General features: G+C 39.7%; 1 protein-coding gene across 1 annotated transcript in view; it reads right to left on the bottom strand.

The window, feature by feature from the left end:
* Positions 1 to 19940, bottom strand: part of PTPN4 (protein tyrosine phosphatase non-receptor type 4) — a gene marked incomplete in the record, with an annotated part of 1345721 nt that overhangs the window by 115042 nt on the left and 1210739 nt on the right.

Genomic DNA, 19940 nt, shown 5'->3' on the forward strand with positions numbered 1-19940 from the left:
GTGGACTTGGGAGCTGACTTTGGCTTTCTAAAAGGCTTGGATTTATTCCAGACTGGAGAAGGTTTCCAAACTGATACCGCTCCTGTAGGGGAAGGATCAGGTTTTTGTTCCTTATTGTGACGAAAGGAACGAAAACGATTAGCAGACCTAAATTTACCTTTAGATTTTTTATCCTGTGGTAAAAAAGTTCCTTTCCCCCCAGTAACAGTTGAAATAATAGAATCCAACTGTGAACCAAACAATTTATTACCCTGGAAAGAAAGGGAAAGCAAAGTTGACTTAGAAGACATATCAGCATTCCAAGTTTTAAGCCATAAAGCTCTTCTAGCCAAAATAGCTAAAGACATATACCTGACATCAACCCTAATGATATCAAAGATGGCATCACAAATAAAGTTATTAGCATGTTGAAGAAGATTAACAATGCTATGAGTATTATGATCTGTTACTTGTTGTGCTAAAGCTTCTAACCAGAAAGTTGAAGCTGCAGCAACATCCGCCAAAGATATAGCAGGTCTAAGATTACCTGAACATAAGTAAGCTTTTCTTAGAAAGGATTCAATTTTCCTATCTAAAGGATCCTTAAAGGAAGTACTATCTGCCGTAGGAATAGTAGTATGTTTAGCAAGAGTAGAGATAGCCCCATCAACCTTAGGGATTTTGTCCCAAAACTCTAATCTGTCAGATGGCACAGGATATAATTGCTTAAACCGTTTAGAAGGAGTAAATGAATTACCCAAATTATTCCATTCCCTGGAAATTACTTCAGAAATAGCATCAGGGACGGGAAAAACCTCCGGAATAACTACAGGAGGTTTAAAAACCGTATTCAAACGTTTAGATTTAGTATCAAGAGGACCAGATTCCTCTATTTCTAATGCAATTAAGACTTCTTTAAGTAAAGAACGAATAAATTCCATTTTGAATAAATATGAAGATTTATCAGTATCAACCTCTGAAACAGAATCCTCTGAACCAGAGGAATCATTATCAGAAACAGAATCAGAATGATGATGCTCATTTAAAAATTCATCTGAAAAATGAGAAGTTTTAAAAGACTTTTTACGTTTACTGGAAGGAGGAATAACAGACATAGCCTTCTTAATAGATTTAGAAACAAAATCTCTTATGTTAACAGGAACACCCTGAATATTAGATGTTGATGGAACAGCAACAGGTAATGGAACATTACTAAAGGAAATATTATCTGCATTAACAAGTTTGTCATGACATTCATTACAAACAACAGCCGGAGGAACAGTTACCACAAGTTTACAACAAATACACTTAACTTTGGTAGATCCAGCATCAGGCAGCAATTTTCCAGAAGTATCTTCTGATTCAGGGTCAATCTGAGACATCTTGCAATATGTAATAGAAAAAACAACATATAAAGCAAAATTGATCAAATTCCTTAAATCACAGTTTCAGGAATGGGAAAAAATGCCAATGAACAAGCTTCTAGCAACCAGAAGCAAATAAGCAATGAGACTTAAATAATGTGGAGACAATAATGACGCCCATATTTTTTAGCGCCAAAAAAGACGCCCACATTATTTGGCGCCTAAATGCTTTAAGCGCCAAAAATGACGCCACATCCGGTGACGCAGACATTTTTGGAGCAAAAAACGTCAAAAAAATGACGCAACTTCCGGCGACAAGTATGACGCCGGAAATGACAAAGAAAATTTTTGCGCCAAAAAAGTCTGCGCCAAAAATGATGCAATAAAAAGAAGCATTTTCAGCCCCCGCGAGACTAACAGCCCACAGGAAAAAAGTCAAATTTTAAGGTAAGAAAAATTGATTATTCATATGCATTATCCCAAAAAATGAAACTGACTGTCTGAAATAAGGAATGTTGAACATCCTGAATCAAGGCAAATAAATGTTTAAACACATATATTTAGAACTTTATATAAAAGTGCCCAACCATAGCTTAGAGTGTCACAAAAATAAGACTTACTTACCCCAGGACACTCATCTACATGTAGTAGAAAGCCAAACCAGTACTAAAACGAGAATCAGTAGAGGTAATGGTATATATAAGAGTATATCGTCGATCTGAAAAGGGAGGTAAGAGATGAATCTCTACGACCGATAACAGAGAACCTATGAAATAGACCCCGTAGAAGGAGATCATTGAATTCAAATAGGCAATACTCTCTTCACATCCCTCTGACATTCACTGCACACTGAGAGGAAAACCGGGCTCCAGCCTGCTGCGAAGCGCATATCAACGAAGAATCTAGCACAAACTTACTTCACCACCTCCATGGGAGGCAAAGTTTGTAAAACTGATTTGTGGGTGTGGTGAGGGGGTGTATTTATAGGCATTTTGAGGTTTGGGAAACTTTGCCCCTCCTGGTAGGAATGTATATCCCATACGTCACTAGCTCATGGACTCTTGCTAATTACATGAAAGAAATTCACTTTTATCCCAAAAAAATTAAATTTTATCCCAAATTAGGATCGAGCTAAAATTATGTGAGAAAAGTTAAAGGGATAGAAAACTCACACATTTTTATTTAATCTACAAAAAGAACGTCAAATTTCAATATATATTGCCATAGACATCAGTTAAATGAAATGTGCGCTTTGAAATATATATTACCTTCAAGGTTTTAATCTAGCCCAAGCCCTCTGAAATGAGCAGATATCCACCAATTAGTGCTTTCGTACGCACATATCAGTATTTCTAAATATGGCTGTCTGCACATGCCCACTCCTACCCGTACATCTGCTACGTCACAGTAACGCTCAAGTAGTTCCAGGCTGGGTGTTACTGTGTAAGAACAGGCTGCAGGAGGGACTGGGCTAAGAGGTGGATACTCACACTGCTAGGAACTCCCTTTTGGTTACGTAGCTCAGCTGCTGTTTCCTGAACATCGCAGTTAGAGAAAGCAGTGTTACTGGATCCTTGTTATTGTGACAATCATTCTGAGTTATAAAATTGCATTTGCAAACATTTTTCATCCTCATTATCTTTCTTTATAAATAAAATATGAGTTTCATTCATAATTTATAAGATATGTTAAGCTTTTTATATGTAATTGATACCTGGCCAGAATGCATAAAAAACAAACGATGTATGCAGCAGTGTGCTATAGTACAGTAACAATCTTTTTGTGGCATAAGTTTTAATAACCACTTATTATTATACTTGTATTTATAAAACGTTGTCTATTAATCCTTTAGATCCAATTTACATTTTAGGTAATGCTATAGGACTTAAATAACTATATGATGTCAATTCATTTTAATCAAAAGTATAACTGTATTATATATATTATATTTTAAATTATTATTAAGTAATTACATTTGTAGTATTGAATATACACTTCTATGTTTCCTATATAAATTCTGGAACAATAAAATGACTTTGCCGTTGAAAAAAAGTATATATATTTATAGTCTTCTGAAGATAAATACATTACAATTCTAAAAAATTTAAGTTTAATTAGCATATTAATTGCATTGTTTTACTTTTACTATATCATAGATTATCATTACATAGCCTAAATATACTTCAATGTTTTGCATCTTATATAAATATCAGCACTACATCTACTAAATGTAATAACTTAAAGATATTCTATTTATTTATTAAAAAGCATTTCAGGATGCTTACCAAATTATTTCTCTGAATAGTTAACTTTTGTAAAAGATAATGTTGAAGGCTAAATATGGTACTAAATTCTTTGCAGGCTTTGTTTATGTAAGAGATAACATTAAAGTTTGCAGAGCTTCAATAGAACCTCATTTGTTAAAGTCACAATAAGCTTCAAAACATTGTTGAATACAGAGAGCGATAACACAGAAAGAGAGCAGAGGGAGAGATAACACAGAAAGAGAGCAGAGGGAGAGATAACACAGAAAGAGAGCAGAGGAAGAGATAACACAGAAAGAGAGAGAGAGCAGAGGGAGAGATCTCATAACACAGAAAGAGAGAGCAGAGGGAGAGATCTCATAACACAGAAAGAGAGAGCAGAGGGAGAGATCTCATAACACAGAAAGAGAGAGCAGAGGGATAGATAATTGAAAGAGAGCAGAGGGAGAGATAACACAGAAAGAGAGAGCAGAGGGAGAGATAACTGAAAGAGAGATCAGAGGGAGAGATAACACAAAGAGAGAGCAGAGGGAGAGAGAATTGAAAGAGAGATAATTGAAAGAGAGAGCAGAGGAAGAGAGAATTGAAAGAGAGAGCAGAGGAAGAGAGAATTGAAAGAGAGCAGAGGGAGAGATAACACAGAAAGAGAGAGCAGAGGGAGAGATAACATAGAAAGAGAGAGCAGAGGGAGAGATAACACAGAAAGAAAGAGCAGAGGGAGAGATAATTGAGAGAGCAGAGGGAGAGATAACACAGAAAGAGAGAGCAGAGGGAAAGACAACACAGAAAGAGAGAGCAGAGGGAAAGATAACACAGAAAGAAAGAGAAGAGGGAAAGATAATTGAGAGAGCAGAGGGAGAGATAACACAGAAAGAGAGAGCAGAGGGAGAGATAACACAGAAAGGGAGCGATAATTGAAAGAGAGAGCAGAGGGAGCGATAATTGAAAGAGAGCAGAGGGAGAGATAATTGAAAGAGAGAGCAGAGGGAGAGATAATTGAAAGAGAGCAGAGGGAGAGATAACACAGAAAGAGAGAGCAGAGGGAGAGATAAATGAAAGAGAGAGCAGAGGGAGAGATAAATGAAAGAGAGAGCAGAGGGAGAGATAACACAGAAAGAGAGAGCAGAGGGAGAGATAACACAGAAAGAGAGAGCAGAGGGAGAGATAACACAGAAAGAGAGAGCAGAGGGAGAGATAACACAGAAAGAGAGAGCAGAGGGAGAGATAACACAGAAAGAGAGAGCAGAGGGAGAGATAACACAGAAAGAGAGAGCAGAGGGAGAGATAAATGAAAGAGAGAGCAGAGGGAGAAATAAATAAAAGAGAGCGCAGAGGGAGAGATAACACAGAAAGAGAGAGCAGAGGGAGAGATAACACAGAAAGAGAGAGCAGAGGGAGAGATAACACAGAAAGAGAGAGCAGAGGGAGAGATAACACAGAAAGAGAGAGCAGAGGGAGAGATAAATGAAAGAAAGAGCAGAGGGAGAAATAAATAAAAGAGAGAGCAGAGGGAGAAATAAATAAAAGAGAGAGCAGAGGGAAAGATAAATGAAACAAAGAGAGCAGAGGGAGAGATAAATGAAAGAGAGAGCAGAGGGAGAGAGAGATAACGAACATGTGTGAGAGAGATAACAGTGAGCACGAGAGAAAACTTGGGGAGAGTACACGGGCGAAGGGAGAGAGCAGGGGGGAGGTGTTGGTCTTCTGATGCACGACGACACAGACGATTAAAACAATAAATTCGAAAAGTGTATGTTAGGACATTTTTAAAACTGTAGAAGCATCCAAGATCAGTTTGAAGTTACTATCTGCAGCGAGGGAGGGCTCACTCACAGGAAAAACTGCAGCAACATAGCAGTCAGTCTGGGCTGTACCTATTGATTGCTAGGAAGCAGAGCCAGGCTGATTTCTATGCAATCTATAGCATAAAAAGTTTCTCTGCAGCAGGATAGGATGATTTATGTATTACACATTGTGTGCCATGAAAGCTGTAGTGTCTGTGCAGCCATCCCCAGTGCTGTTCAATTACCTTGTTTTATTACAAATTGATATATGTTCTCCTATCAACCCTCCGTGGCCCCTTCTTGCAAAGCCTTAGCTGGATCTCAGCAGCAGCGACTGGACTTGCAAGTGCCCTGATAAATCTATTTAGCTGCGGGTTAGCAATTAACCCTTTTGTGGGCAGAGAAGGAAAGCCAAGAGGGAAATTTTGTAAGGATCCCTTGTATCTTTTGTAACTAGTAGCATCGATGTATTAAAAGCTGAAGAAAATACTAGCTATATGTACCAATATATATATTTAACCCCTTAGGTTAATGAATATATTACCAGACTGTGTTACACTTACTAAAACTCTTAGGCCTAGATTTGCAGTTTTGCGTTAGAAGGGGTGCGTTAGCTACGCATGCTTTTTTTTGGCCGCACCTTTTAAATACCGCTGGTATTTAGAATTCCCAGAATGGCTGCGTTTTCAGTGCGTTAGGCTCCAAAAAGGGAGCGTAGAGCATAATTTACCGCCACTGCAACTCTCAATACCAGCGTTGCTTACGGACGCGGCCAGCTTCAAAAACGTGCTCGTGCACGATTCCCCCATAGAAAACAATGGGGCAGTTTGAGCTGAAAAAAAACCTAACACCTGCAAAAAAGCAGCGTTCAGCTCCTAACGCAGCCCCATTGTTTACTATGGGGAAACACTTCCTAAGTCTGCACCTAACACCCTAACATGTACCCCGAGTCTAAACACCCCTAGCCTTACACTTATTAACCCCTAATCTGCCGCCCCCGCTATCGCTGACCCTTGCATATTATTTTTAACCCCTAATCTGCCGCTCCGTACACCGCCGCAACCTACATTATAGTTATGTACCCCTAATCTGCTGCCCCTAACACCGCCGACCCCTATATTATATTTATTAACCCCTAATCTGCCCCCCACAACGTCGCCGCCAGCTACCTACAATTATTAACCCCTAATCTGCCGACCGGACCTCACCGCTACTATAATAAAGTTATTAACCCCTAATCCGCCTCACTCCCGCCTCAATAACCCTATAAGAAATAGTATTAACCCCTAATCTGCCCTCCCTAACATCGCCGACACCTAACTTCAATTATTAACCCCTAATCTGCCGACCGGACCTCGCCGCTACTCTAATAAATTTATTAACCCCTAAAGCTAAGTCTAACCTTAACCCAAACACCCCCCTAAGTTAAATATAATTTTATTCTTACAAAATAAATTAACTCTTATTAAATAAATTATTCCTATTTAAAGCTAAATACTTACCTGTAAAATAAATCCTAATATAGCTACAATATAAATTATAATTATTAGGATTTATATTTATTTTACAGGCAACTTTGTATTTATTTTAACCAGGTACAATAGCTATTAAATAGTTAAGAACTATTTAGCTACCTAGTTAAAATTACCTGTAAAATAAATCCTAACCTAAGTTACAATTAAACCTAACACTACACTAGCAATAAATTAATTAAATAAAATACCTACAATTAAATACAATTAAACCTAACACTACACTATCAATAAATAAATTAAATAAAATACCTACAAATAAATACAATTAAATAAACTAACTAAAGTACAAAAAATAAAAAAGAACTAAGTTACAAAAAATAAAAAAATATTTACAAACATTAGAAAAATATTACAACAATTTTAAACTAATTACACCTACTCTAAGCCCCCTAATAAAATAACAAAGCCCCCCAAAATAAAAAAAATGCCCTACCTACCCTATTCTAAAATTAAAATAGAAAAGCTCTTTTACCTTACCAGCCCTTAAAAGGGCCTTTTGCGGGGCATGCCCCAAAGAATTCAGCTCTTTTGCCTGGAAAAAAAACATACAATACCCCCCCCCCAACATTACAACCCACCACCCACATACCCCTAATCTAACCCAAACCCCCCTTAAATAAACCTAACACTAAGCCCCTGAAGATCTTCCTACCTTATCTTCACCACACCGGGTATCAGCGATCGGTCCAGGCTCCGATGTCTTGATCCAAGCCCAAGCAGGGGGCTGAAGACATCCATCCTCCGGCTGAAGTCTTGATCCAAGCGGGCAGAAGAGGACATCCGGACCGGCAAACATCTTCATCCAGGTGGCATCTTCTATGTTCTTCCATCCGATGACGAGTGGCTGATCTTCAAGACCTCCAGCACGGATCCATCCTCTTCTTCTGACGACTAGACGAATGAAGGTTCCTTTAAGGGACGTCATCCAAGATGGCGTCCCTCGAATTCCAATTGGCTGATAGGATTCTATCAGCCAATCGGAATTAAGGTAGGAAAATTCTGATTGGCTGATGGAATCAGCCAATCAGATTCAAGTTCAATCCGATTGGCTGATTGGATCAGCCAATCAGATTGAGCTCACATTCTATTGGCTGATCGGAACAGCCAATAGAATGCAAGCTCAATCTGATTGGCTGATTGGATCAGCCAATCGGATTGAACTTGAATCTGATTGGCTGATTCCATCAGCCAATCAGAATTTTCCTACCTTAATTCCGATTGGCTGATAGAATCCTATCAGCCAATCGGAATTCGAGGGACGCCATCTTGGATGACGTCCCTTAAAGGAACTTTCATTCGTCGTCTAGTCGTCGGAAGAAGAGGATGGATCCGCGCTGGAGGTCTTCAAGATGGAGCCACTCGTCATCGGATTGAAGAACATAGAAGATGCCGCTTGGAGGAAGTTTGCTGGTCCGGATCTACTCTTCTGCCCAAAGATGGAATTCTTCAGCCGCCGCTTGGCTCAAGACTTCAGCCGGAGGATGGACGTCACTCTTCAGCCCCTGCTTGGGCTTGGATCAAGACTTCGGAGGCTCTTCTGGACAGATCGGGACCCGGTGTGGTGAAGACAAGGTAGGGAGATCTTCAGGGGCTTAGTGTTAGGTTTATTTAAGGGGGGTTTGGGTTAGATTAGGGGTATGTGGGTGGTGGGTTGTAATGTTGGGGGGGGGTATTGTATGGTTTTTTTTACAGGCAAAAGAGCTGAATTCTTTGGGGCATGCCCCGCAAAGGGCCCTTTTAAGGGCTGGTAAGGTAAAAGAGCTTTTCTATTTTAATTTTAGAATAGGGTAGGGCATTTTTTTATTTTGGGGGTCTTTGTTATTTTATTAGGGGGCTTAGAGTAGGTGTAATTAGTTTAAAATTGTTGTAATATTTTTCTAATGTTTGTAAATATTTTTTTATTTTTTGTAACTTAGTTCTTTTTTATTTTTTGTACTTTAGTTAGTTAGTTTATTTCATTGTATTTATTTGTAGGTATTGTATTTAATTAATTTATTGATAGTGTAGTGTTAGGTTTAATTGTAACTTAGGTTAGGATTTATTTTACAGGTAATTTTGTAATTATTTTAACTAGGTAGCTATTAAATAGTTCTTAACTATTTAATAGCTATTGTACCTGGTTAAAAAAAGTTGCCTGTAAAATAAATATTAATCCTAAAATAGCTACAATATAATTATAATTTATATTGTAGCTATATTAGGGTTTATTTTACAGGTAAGTATTTAGCTTTAAATAGGAATAATTTATTTATTTATTTATTTTTTTTTATTTTTTTTTAAATATTTTTTTATTGAAGTCGTGCACAAATACAACAAAAGGAAATGCCTCAAAACAATTACAGAGAAGTGCAAATACCATATTGTTAAGTAAGTATTACAGACAAAGCCCTGTAGGAAGGGCATACTATATCCATATGGCTCAAACATTATTATAATATTAGGGCAATCAATAGTGAGACTTCAGTTTTACAATAAAGGTAGTAGAGAAAACCAAAATGATCCCCTCCATGCCGTATAGAAAGCAAATTAGAGTTACCACTCAGATATAGTTAGGGCAGGGGGGGGAGGTAGCTTTATGGATTTATGGGGGGGGGGATGCAGCGGGCGAGAGCCGCTCGAAATAAAGTAGGGGGGGTGGAGGGGGAGTGGAAGGCGGAGCCAATCAACCTGGCGGGCTTATAGTTACTATTATCAGGACACAAAGTGCACTGTAATTTTAATAGCTAAGTAAAGTCTTAAAAATATCTATGTAATGTATAGGGCATCTGTAGACATCGATATGGGAGCATAATGAGGTTAATCTCAAGGCCTAAACTGTATCTCTCTTATGTGCCGAGGACAGAGCTTTCCTCCATAACCTAATATTACGTGTAACAGGTATAGATATAAAATAATACTACTGATATGGAGATTTCCCTGCTAGTACTGATAAAATAATGTCCTGAGGAAACTATGTAACATTAGGAATAGAAATGAATACTTGTGAGCTAAATATATATATATTAGAAGTGATGAATTACATTAAAAAGTATTCTCACCTTTCGGGCTGAATATTCACAGCGAAAGATCCCGCATGAGTCTGCTCATGTCAGGAGGGAGCTCAGGAGGTGTGGAACTGATCTACTAAGAGGCTAACTATGGCTTAGAATATTATGATCATTAAGTTATAAGAAGTAAAAATATTAGGGAACTTAATAACATATGTGATCCCAAACGCTTGGGGAGATAATGTTCCAGGTTGTTTTACTGATACTGGATATAATTTTGCTAAAAAAAAAAATAAATAAATAAAAAAAAAATAGTAACTATGAATAACAGAAAAAACATGCAAGGTACAGTAGTCACTCAGTAGACATCACTATAACTACTAAACTGACAGTAAGAAGCCAGTATTTTAGTCTATTCCAACTCTCAATAGAACCCCAGTCTGAACTTTTATACCGTATATGGCAGCTAGCATGATAAGCAGTAATATTCTCTTTTAACAGATTGACTCTTACTGCCCTCATTCAGCGCAGTAGCAAAATCCCCAATAACTATCCAAGCTATTAATCAATTGTTACAAGTATTTAAACACATATTATTTGGACCTAAATGGTTTAACGTAATAGAGCCATAGACGGCCAAACCAACAGCTAATGAAAACTAATGCTAGCAGTTGCTGGAGACTCATATGGTTAGCTTAAACAGATATATGACTCATTAAAACTTTTATAAATGAGGAGCAGAACAGTCAAACGGATATATAAAATAAAACATAAAACATAATGAACAGGTTGAAACTAATATATCTGTAGTTATAAATAATGTCTATGATGTTGACGACCATGTCCTTAAACCTGCCTACCGAGTGAGAGTCTCCTAACTCCGTTCCATATGTCAGGCAGACAAATAGCAAGCCTAACCTCCTGGATCAAAAGTGCCACTTGACAGACCAGCATAGGGTTGTGTAGAGTCTGTTTTGCAATGTCTCTGTTCAGTTCCGATAGCATAAATTATAGAAACAGGGACCCCTGATGTACTCCTAATGTCCCAACTAACATGGTAATTTAAAAGCCAGAGCTGCTTCTTTAGAATGTGGAGGGACATCCCAAGGCTTCTTGGTTGCTGCTTGCTGCGCATCTGTGATGTACAAAGATGGCTCTGTAACTGTGAATCCCCATAACGAGCAGGGGGATTTCTCATAGCAAAGTCTAGATGAGGCTTCCCATCAGCCAGCCATGTCAGCTCGACTTTGTCGGGCAGGATGTCAGGAGCTAGAGGAGCGCAAAGTAAAATATCTAAATGCGCAGGCTTCCGTGGGTGAGTAACCTGGTGCCGCAGGTGGGTGGTAAGGAAGGGCTGGAAGTGTTTCTTAGCTATGGTCGGAACTGCTCCCGCCAACTCCAGCAAGCTCTCAACAGAGATGACCGCAGCGGCTGCATGTGGGTATGCCGGGTCACAGCTCATCGCCCCCAACAGAACATTTACAGAGACCTGACCAGTCTGCCGCCCCAGCGGTCGTTCATATATGAGTGGGATCGGTGAAATCAAATCTTCTGTCTGGCTAGCCGCATCCACATCTCTGTCAGTTAGGTGAGCGGCGCCATCTTTGTTGCGCAAATTAGAAATGAGAGACCGCAGGCCGTGATACTGCCTGTCTGCTTTACTGCATAATTCCTCTAGAAGTAAAGCCAGATAGATGGATGACTCCTCCATTTTCAGAGTAGAGCAGGGGTAACAACAACTGGCTAGTTGATGAGCTGGGCCCGTCTGTCGAGTGGGTATTTAGTGGCTCAATTACCACGTTGTATTCTCCGTCTCGGTTTGAGCCGTTTAGGATGCCGCTGCGCCTTCTCAAAGTCCAGTAAATTAAATTTCAGGCTCAGATTATAGAGGCCATGTTCCAGCATATGTCATAAATAGATCTTAGATAGTTATAGCTTCTCAGGACGCCATAATTTTAGATTTTCAATGAAAAAGTATCAGGAGCTCTACTATGGTGCGTCTTGTTGCTCTAGCAGTTGGCTCCGCCCCCCAGGAATAATTTATTTAATAAGAGTTAATTTATTTCGTTAGATTTAAATTATATTTAATTTAGGGGGGTGTTAGGGTTAGTGTTAGAATTTGCTTTAGGGGTTAAAAAATTTATTAGAGTAGCCGTGAGGTCCGGTCGGCAGATTAGGGGTTAATGCTTGAAGTTAGGTGTCGGCGATGTTAGGGAGGGAAGATTAGGGGTTAATACTATTTATTATAGGGTTATTGAGGCGGGAATGAGGCGGATTAGGGGTTAATACATTTATTATAGTAGCGGTGAGGTCTGGTCGGCAGATTAGGGGTTAATAAGTGTAGGCAGGTGGAGGCGACGTTGGGGGCGGCAGATTAGGGGTTAATAAATATAATATAGGGGTCGGCGGTGTTAGGGGCAGCAGATTAGGGGTACATAGGGATAACATAGGTGGCGGCGGTGTGCGGTCGGCAGATTAGGGGTTAAAATTTTTTAATAGAGTGGCGGCGATGTGGGGGGACCTCGGTTTAGGGGTACATAGGTAGTTTATGGGTGTTAGTGTACTTTAGAGCACAGTAGTTAAGAGCTTTATGAACCGGCGTTAGCCCAGAAAGCTCTTAACTCCTGACTGTTTGCTGCGGCTGGAGTTTTGTCGTTAGATTTCTAACGCTCACTTCAGCCATGACTCTAAATACCGGCGTTAGAAAGATCCCATTGAAAAGATAGGATACGCAATTGACGTAAGGGGATCTGCGGTATGGAAAAGTCGCGGCTGCAAAGTGAGCGTTAGACCCTTTCCTGACTCCAAATACCAGCGGGCGGTAAAAACCAGCGTTAGGAGCCTCTAACGCTGGTTTTGACGGCTACCGCCAAACTCTAAATCTAGGCGTTAGTCTACATTACACAGTGCAAAGTTAGAAAAAAATAGCGTGACTAATGTTTTATATGGCTCCTAAACAATGTGCAACTGTATAAACAGCAAGGATAGCACAATGCTTATGAGCCGTATATAACATTAGTTACGATGATACTGGAATGAAAACTTCTGTTTTATGTTCACCATAGCACTAAAAGTCTTGTACAGTGCTGTCAATCAATATAAAAAATAAACGCCCATTATGACACTTGCTTGTCAGTCACTTGACAAGTGCAACGCCCATATTTGTAACGTGGAGATTATGTATAATGCCCCTTATTTTGGTAGATTCTTGAGCCAGATACGGCTCAACAGGAAGTGCTCTATTATTGGCTATGCTCCTGAGATGCACTCACTAATTAATGCTTTTATAAAGGGTGGAGCAGACGCTGCAGCAGGGCACTATTTTACCACTAAAAAGGTATGTTTTTTTTAAGCTCTTAGTAAATGCAATTTTTATTTTTTAAAACACAGGGATGTTGCAATAGTAATAATGAATAAATAAGTGTTTATTTTTGGTTCTAATTTTCTATACCTTTAAGAAAAAACTTTTTCCTCAGAAACGTTATGAAGTAAAGCCAGTCCTGTGACCGCAACTGCCAAGCTCAAATTACTGCTGCGACACAGAGAGGCACTAAAAAACAAATTATGCTTACCTGATAATTTAATTTCCATCGAGGGGAGGAGAGTCCACGGCTTCATTCATTACTGTTGGGAATTAAGAACCTGGCCACCAGGAGGAGGCAAAGTCACCCCAGCCAAAGGCTTAAATACCTCCCCCACTTCCCTCATCCCCCAGTCATTCTGTCGAGGGAACCAGGAACAGTAGGAGAAATATCATGGTATAAATGGTGCCAGAAGAGTATTAAATTTAGGTTCGTCCATCTGAGAAACGGGTGGGAGCCGTGGACTCTCCTCCCCTCGATGGAAATGAAATTATCAGGTAAGCATAATTTATGTTTTCCATCTAAAGGGGAGGAGAGTCCACGGCTTAAAGGGACACTGAACCCAAATTCTTTCTATCGTGATTCAGATAGAGCATGCAGTTTTAAGCAACTTTCTAATTTACTCCTATTATCAAATTATTTTCATTCACTTGATATCTATATCCTATTATCAAATTATTTTCATTCACTTGGTATCTATATTTGAAATGCAAGAATGTAAGTTTAGATGCCGGACCATTTTTGGTGAACACACTGTGTTGTTCTTGCTGATTGGTGGGTAAATTCACCTACCAATAAACAAGTGTTTTCCATGGTTCTGAACCAAAAAAATTACTTAGGTGCCTTCTTTTTCAAATAAAGAAAGCAAGAGAACGAAGAAAAATTGATAATAGGAGTAAATTAGAAAGTTGTTTAAAATTGCATGCTCTATCTGAATCACAAAAGAAAAAAATTTGGGTTCAGTGTACCTTTAATTCATTACTGTTGGGAACATATACCCAAGCTCTAAAGGACACTGAATTAAAACCGGGAGGGCAAAAATGCGGACCCTAATCAGAGGGCACCACAGCCTGCAAAACCTTTCCAAAAACAGCTTCCACAGAAGCAAAAACGTCAAACTTGTAAAACTATGTAAAAGTGTGAATGGAGGACCAGGTAGCCGCCTTACAAATTGGCTCCATAGAGGCCTCATTCTTGAAGGCCCAAGACAAAGTCACAGCTCTAGTTGAATGAGCCGTGATCCTCTGAGGAGGCTTATGTCCTGCTGCCTGTGACGAAAGGCAAAGAATGACTGGGGGATGAGGGAAGTGGGGGAGGCATTTAAGCCTTTGGCTGGGGTGTCTTTGCCTCCTCCTGGTGGCCAGGTTCTTAATTCCCAGTAGTAATGAATGAAGCCGTGGACTCTCCTCCCCTTTAGATGGAAATAGCTTCCTGGTACACTGAGTACCAGAAATAACAGTTTTTTCAAACCAGACAGTTTAAAATGTTGCATTGGTTTATTTTAAAGCAAAGGGGAAATGAATAAGCTGCTGAAATAGAAAATTCAGCCTTACTTTCAGTTTAAACTTGTATTGTTTTATCAAGTAGATATGTGTCAGAAAATAAAGCCTAATAAAAACATTTTACCCTTTCTTTTTAAAAGAGTTTAAATGTTAGTCTCACACATGCTACAGTGCCTGCTTCATGCCCCAGTGTAACCCATACAACAGGATTATCTATGTCCCAATAAAAAGCAGTGTCTTCATTTCTTAAGTGCATGGTCTCCCTAACTTGAATAAAAAGCACTTACCTGCTCCGCTGTCCGGCATGTAGACAGTTACAAGGTATGAAAAGACACAGTTCTTCACAGAGACCTTAGAAAAAGAAAGAACAGAGTAGCCAACTCTGGCTTTCTAAACTAGGGCAGCAATTGTTAGGAAAACTCAGTAAGTACCTCTTTACAAGTTCCTAACTGCTTTAAAGCGACCACTACCCGACTGCAAGGAATGACGTGGAATACGGCTATACCCCAAAACTTGCTTGTAGATTAAATCAAAATTTTTCTTCAGATACCTAAACTTCACCTCCTCCCTCCATGCACCGAAGGCAAAGAGAATGACTGGGGGTTGTAGGTAAGGGAGTGATACTTAGCAGTTTAACTTTGGTGCTCTTTGCCTCCTCCTGCTGGCCAGGAGTGATATTCCCAACAGTTATTACTCAAGCTGTGGACTCACCATATTTCCGGAAAGAAATCAGGTTCAACATCAGTTGAAGATTCCTCATCACCAAAGGAAACTTCACCATCTGAAGACATAACAGTATCTCTGGTTTCAGAGCACAAAGAACTTGTAGAAGGTAAAATCTGAACTGGCCTTTTACGCTTGTTTGATGGAGAGACAGCACCCAGCACTTCAGAAACTACAGCCTTGATAAAACTTTTCACAGTATGTGAAACATTATTAATAGTTTCCTGTAATTAAGAAATAAAAGGTGCATTAATACACAAAGAAACAGCAGTAGGTTGGTTTGATTGCATTAATAATCCTAAACATGAGTCACATGGTAAAGGTACTTCAGCTTTTTTACAATAAGCACACCTAATAATATTAGAAAGGTGTTCAGGGGATACAGTATCTAGCCAGAAAATAGCCAAAAGGAACAAAGCTTAACGCCCACCTTATGCATAGGTTCAAAAAGAAGAGATTGTAAAAACCACCAGAACCAAAGAAAACTATTAATAGGTTAAATCACAGACTTTATTTTAGATAATCCCTGAACAAAACTATACACATCTGGAAGAATCTTTGTGAAGATTCTTGGAGCCGTAGCCAATCCGAATGGAAGAGCTACAAACTGGTAATGCCTGTCTAGAAAGGCAAACCTTAGATACCGGTAATGATCTTTGTGAATCGGTATGTGAAGGTAAGCATCATTTAAATCCACTGTGGTCATGTACTGACCCTTTTGGATCATGGGCAAAATTGTCCGAATAGTTTCCATTTTGAACGATGGAACTCTTAGGAATTTGTTTAGGATCTTTAAATCCAAGATTGGCCTGAAAGTTCCCTCTTTTTTGGGAACCACAAACAGATTTGAGTAAAACCCTTGTCCTTGTTCCGACCGCGGAACCGGATGGATCACTCCCATTAATAAAAGATCTTGTACGCAGCGTAGAAACGCCTCTTTCTTTATTTGGTTTGTTGACAACCTTGACAGATGAAATCTCCCTCTTGGGGGAGAGGATTTGAAGTCCAGAAGGTATCCCTGAGATATGATCTCTAACGCCCAGGGATCCTGGACATCTCTTGCCCAAGCCTGGGCGAAGAGAGAAAGTCTGCCCCCCACTAGATCCGTTCCCGGATCGGGGGCCCTCAATTCATGCTGTCTTAGGGGCAGCAGCAGGTTTCCTGGCCTGCTTGCCCTTGTTCCAGGACTGGTTAGGTCTCCAGCCTTGTCTGTAGCGAGCAGCAGCTCCTTCCTGTTTGGGTGCAGAGGAAGTTGATGCTGCTCCTGCTTTGAAATTACGAAAGGAACGAAAATTAGACTGTCTAGCCTTAGGTTTGGCTCTGTCTTGAGGCAGGGCATGGCCTTTACCTCCTGTAATGTCAGCAATAATTTCTTTCAACCCGGGCCCGAATAAGGTCTGCCCTTTGAAAGGTATATTAAGCAATTTAGATTTAGAAGTAACGTCAGCTGACCAGGATTTTAGCCACAGTGCTCTGCGCGCCTGAATGGCGAATCCGAAATTCTTAGCCGTAAGTTTAGTTAAATGTACTACGGCATCCGAAATAAATGAGTTAGCTAACTTAAGGGCTTTAAGCTTGTGTGTAATCTCATCTAATGGAGCTGATTCAAGTGTCTCTTCCAGAGACTCAAACCAAAATGCTGCTGCAGCCGTGACAGGCGCAATGCATGCAAGAGGTTGCAATATAAAACCTTGTTGAACAAACATTTTCTTAAGGTAACCCTCTAACTTTTTATCCATTGGATCTGAAAAGGCACAGCTATCCTCCACCGGGATAGTGGTACGCTTAGCTAAAGTAGAAACTGCTCCCTCCACCTTAGGGACCATTTGCCATAAGTCCCGTGTGGTGGCGTCTATTGGAAACATCTTTCTAAATATCGGAGGGGGTGAGAACGGCACACCGGGTCTATCCCACTCCTTAGTAACAATTTCAGTAAGTCTCTTAGGTATAGGAAAAACGTCAGTACTCGACGGTACCGCAAAATATTTATCCAACCTACACATTTTCTCTGGTATTGCAACTGTGTTACAATCATTCAGAGCCGCTAACACCTCCCCTAGTAATACACTGAGGTTTTCCAGCTTAAATTTAAAATTTGAAATGTCTGAATCCAGTTAGTTTGGATCAGAACCGTCACCCGCAGAATTAAGCTCTCCGTCCTCATGTTCTAAATTGTGACGCAGTGTCTGACATGGCCCTAATATTATCAGCGCACTCTGTTCTCACCCCAGAGTGATCACGCTTACCTCTTAGTTCTGGTAGTTCTAGCCAAAACTTCAGTCATAACAGTAGCCATATCCTGTAATGTGATTTGTAATGGCCGCCCAGATGTACTCGGCGCTACAATATCACGCACCTCCCGAGCAGGAGATGCAGGTACTGACACGTGAGGCGAGTTAGTCGGCATAACTCTCCCCTCGTTGTTTGGTGAAATATGTTCAATTTGTACAGATTGACTTTTATTTAAAGTAGCATCAATGCAGTTAGTACATAAATTTCTATTGGGCTCCACTTTGGCTTTAGCACATATATCTTCCTCTGAATCAGACATGTTTAACACACTAGCAAATAAACTAGCAACTTGGAAATACTTATCAAGTAATTTACTATAATATGAAAACGTACTGTGCCTATAAGAAGCACAGAAAAAGTTATGACAGTTGAAAATTAATAAACTGAAAAGTTATAGCATCAAATCTTTGTAAAAACACAATTTTAGCAAAGGATTGCTCCCATTAGCAAAGGATAACTAACCCTGATAGCAGAAAAAAAAATACAGAAATAAACGTTTTTTATCACAGTCAACTACAATCTCACAGCTCTGCTGTGAGTGATTACCTCCCTCAAAACAAGTTTTGAAGACCCCTGAGTTCTGTAGAGATGAACCGGATCATGCAGGGAAGACAATAAACTTCTGACTGAATTTTTTGATGCGTAGCAAAAGCGCCAAAAAAGGCCCCTCCCCCTCACACACAACAGTGAGAGAGATCAGTAAACTGTCATAAATTAAATAAAACGACTGCCAAGTGGAAAAAAATAGTGCCCAAACATTTTTTCACCCAGTACCTCAGAAAATTAAACGATTTTACATGCCAGCAAAAAACGTTTAACATTAAATAAAGTGTTATTAAAAAGCCTGTTGCTAGTCCCTGCAAATTAGGCTAAAGTCTTAAGCATACAGTATAATTCCAGTGAAGTGCCATTCCCCAGAATACTGAAGTGTAAAATATACATACATGACAGCCTGATACCAGTTGCTGCTACTGCATTTAAGGCTGAGTTTACATTATATCGGTATGGCAGAATTTTCTCATCAATTCCATTGTCAGAAAATAATAAGCTGCTACATACCTCTTTGCAGATTAATCTGCCCGCTGTCCCCTGATCTGAAGTTTACCTCTCCTCAGATGGCCGAGAAACAGCAATATGATCTTAACTACGCCGGCTAAAATCATAGAAAAAACTCAGGTAGATTCTTCTTCAAACTCTACCAGAGAAGGAATAACACACTCCGGTGCTATTATAAAATAACAAACTTTTGATTGAAGGTATGAAACTAAGTATAATCACCACAGTCCTCTCACACATCCTATCTATTCGTTGGGTGCAAGAGAATGACTAGAGGTGACGTAGAGGGGAGGAGCTATGTAGCAGCTCTGCTGGGTGAATCCTCTTGCACTTCCTGTTGGGGAGGAGTTAATATCCCAGAAGTAATGATGACCCGTGGACTGACCACACTTAACAGGAGAAAACAGACTAAGAAAAAACTTCTCTGACAAAGAACTAAGATCTCTTCTTAGAGGAAGAGGTCAAGGCTGGCAACAGGACATCTGAGCCCAATCTGCAAACCAAACTCTTTGAAGCCATTTAGGAGCTATGAGAAACACAGATGCATTCTCTAGCTTGATCTTTATTATTACCTGGGTAACAATACCAGAGGAGGAAACATATATGTCAGCTGCAATGACCAAGGCATCCTCAGAGCATCTGTCTCTAGAGCCCTTGGCTATCCAAACCTGGAGAAATACTGAAGAAGCTTCTTGTTCAGCCTGGAATTCATGAGAACTATCTCAGACATTCCCCAAAGATTTAAAATCTGACTGAATACTTCTGGAAGAAGAGCCCATTCCCCTGGATGGATAGTCTGATTACTGGGAAAATGTGCTTCCCAATTGATCACTTCTGGAACATTAACGGCAGATATGACAATGATGAATCTCTGCCCAATCCAGAATTTTCAGAACATCCTTCATTGCCAGGGAACTTCTGGTTCCCCCTTAGTGAATGATATATGCCACAGCTGACTGACTGAAACTGAAGGAAGAATTCTATCCTCAACTGGGGCTAAAAGAGAAGAGGCTTATGAATTGCTTGGAGCTCCAAAATATTTATGGGCAACTTTACCTCCAAAGATGCCCAAACTCTCTAAACAAAGCAAGA

The sequence above is a fragment of the Bombina bombina genome, chromosome 1, assembly GCF_027579735.1.
Source record: "Bombina bombina isolate aBomBom1 chromosome 1, aBomBom1.pri, whole genome shotgun sequence".
In the NCBI taxonomy this organism is placed as follows: Eukaryota; Metazoa; Chordata; class Amphibia; order Anura; family Bombinatoridae; genus Bombina; species Bombina bombina.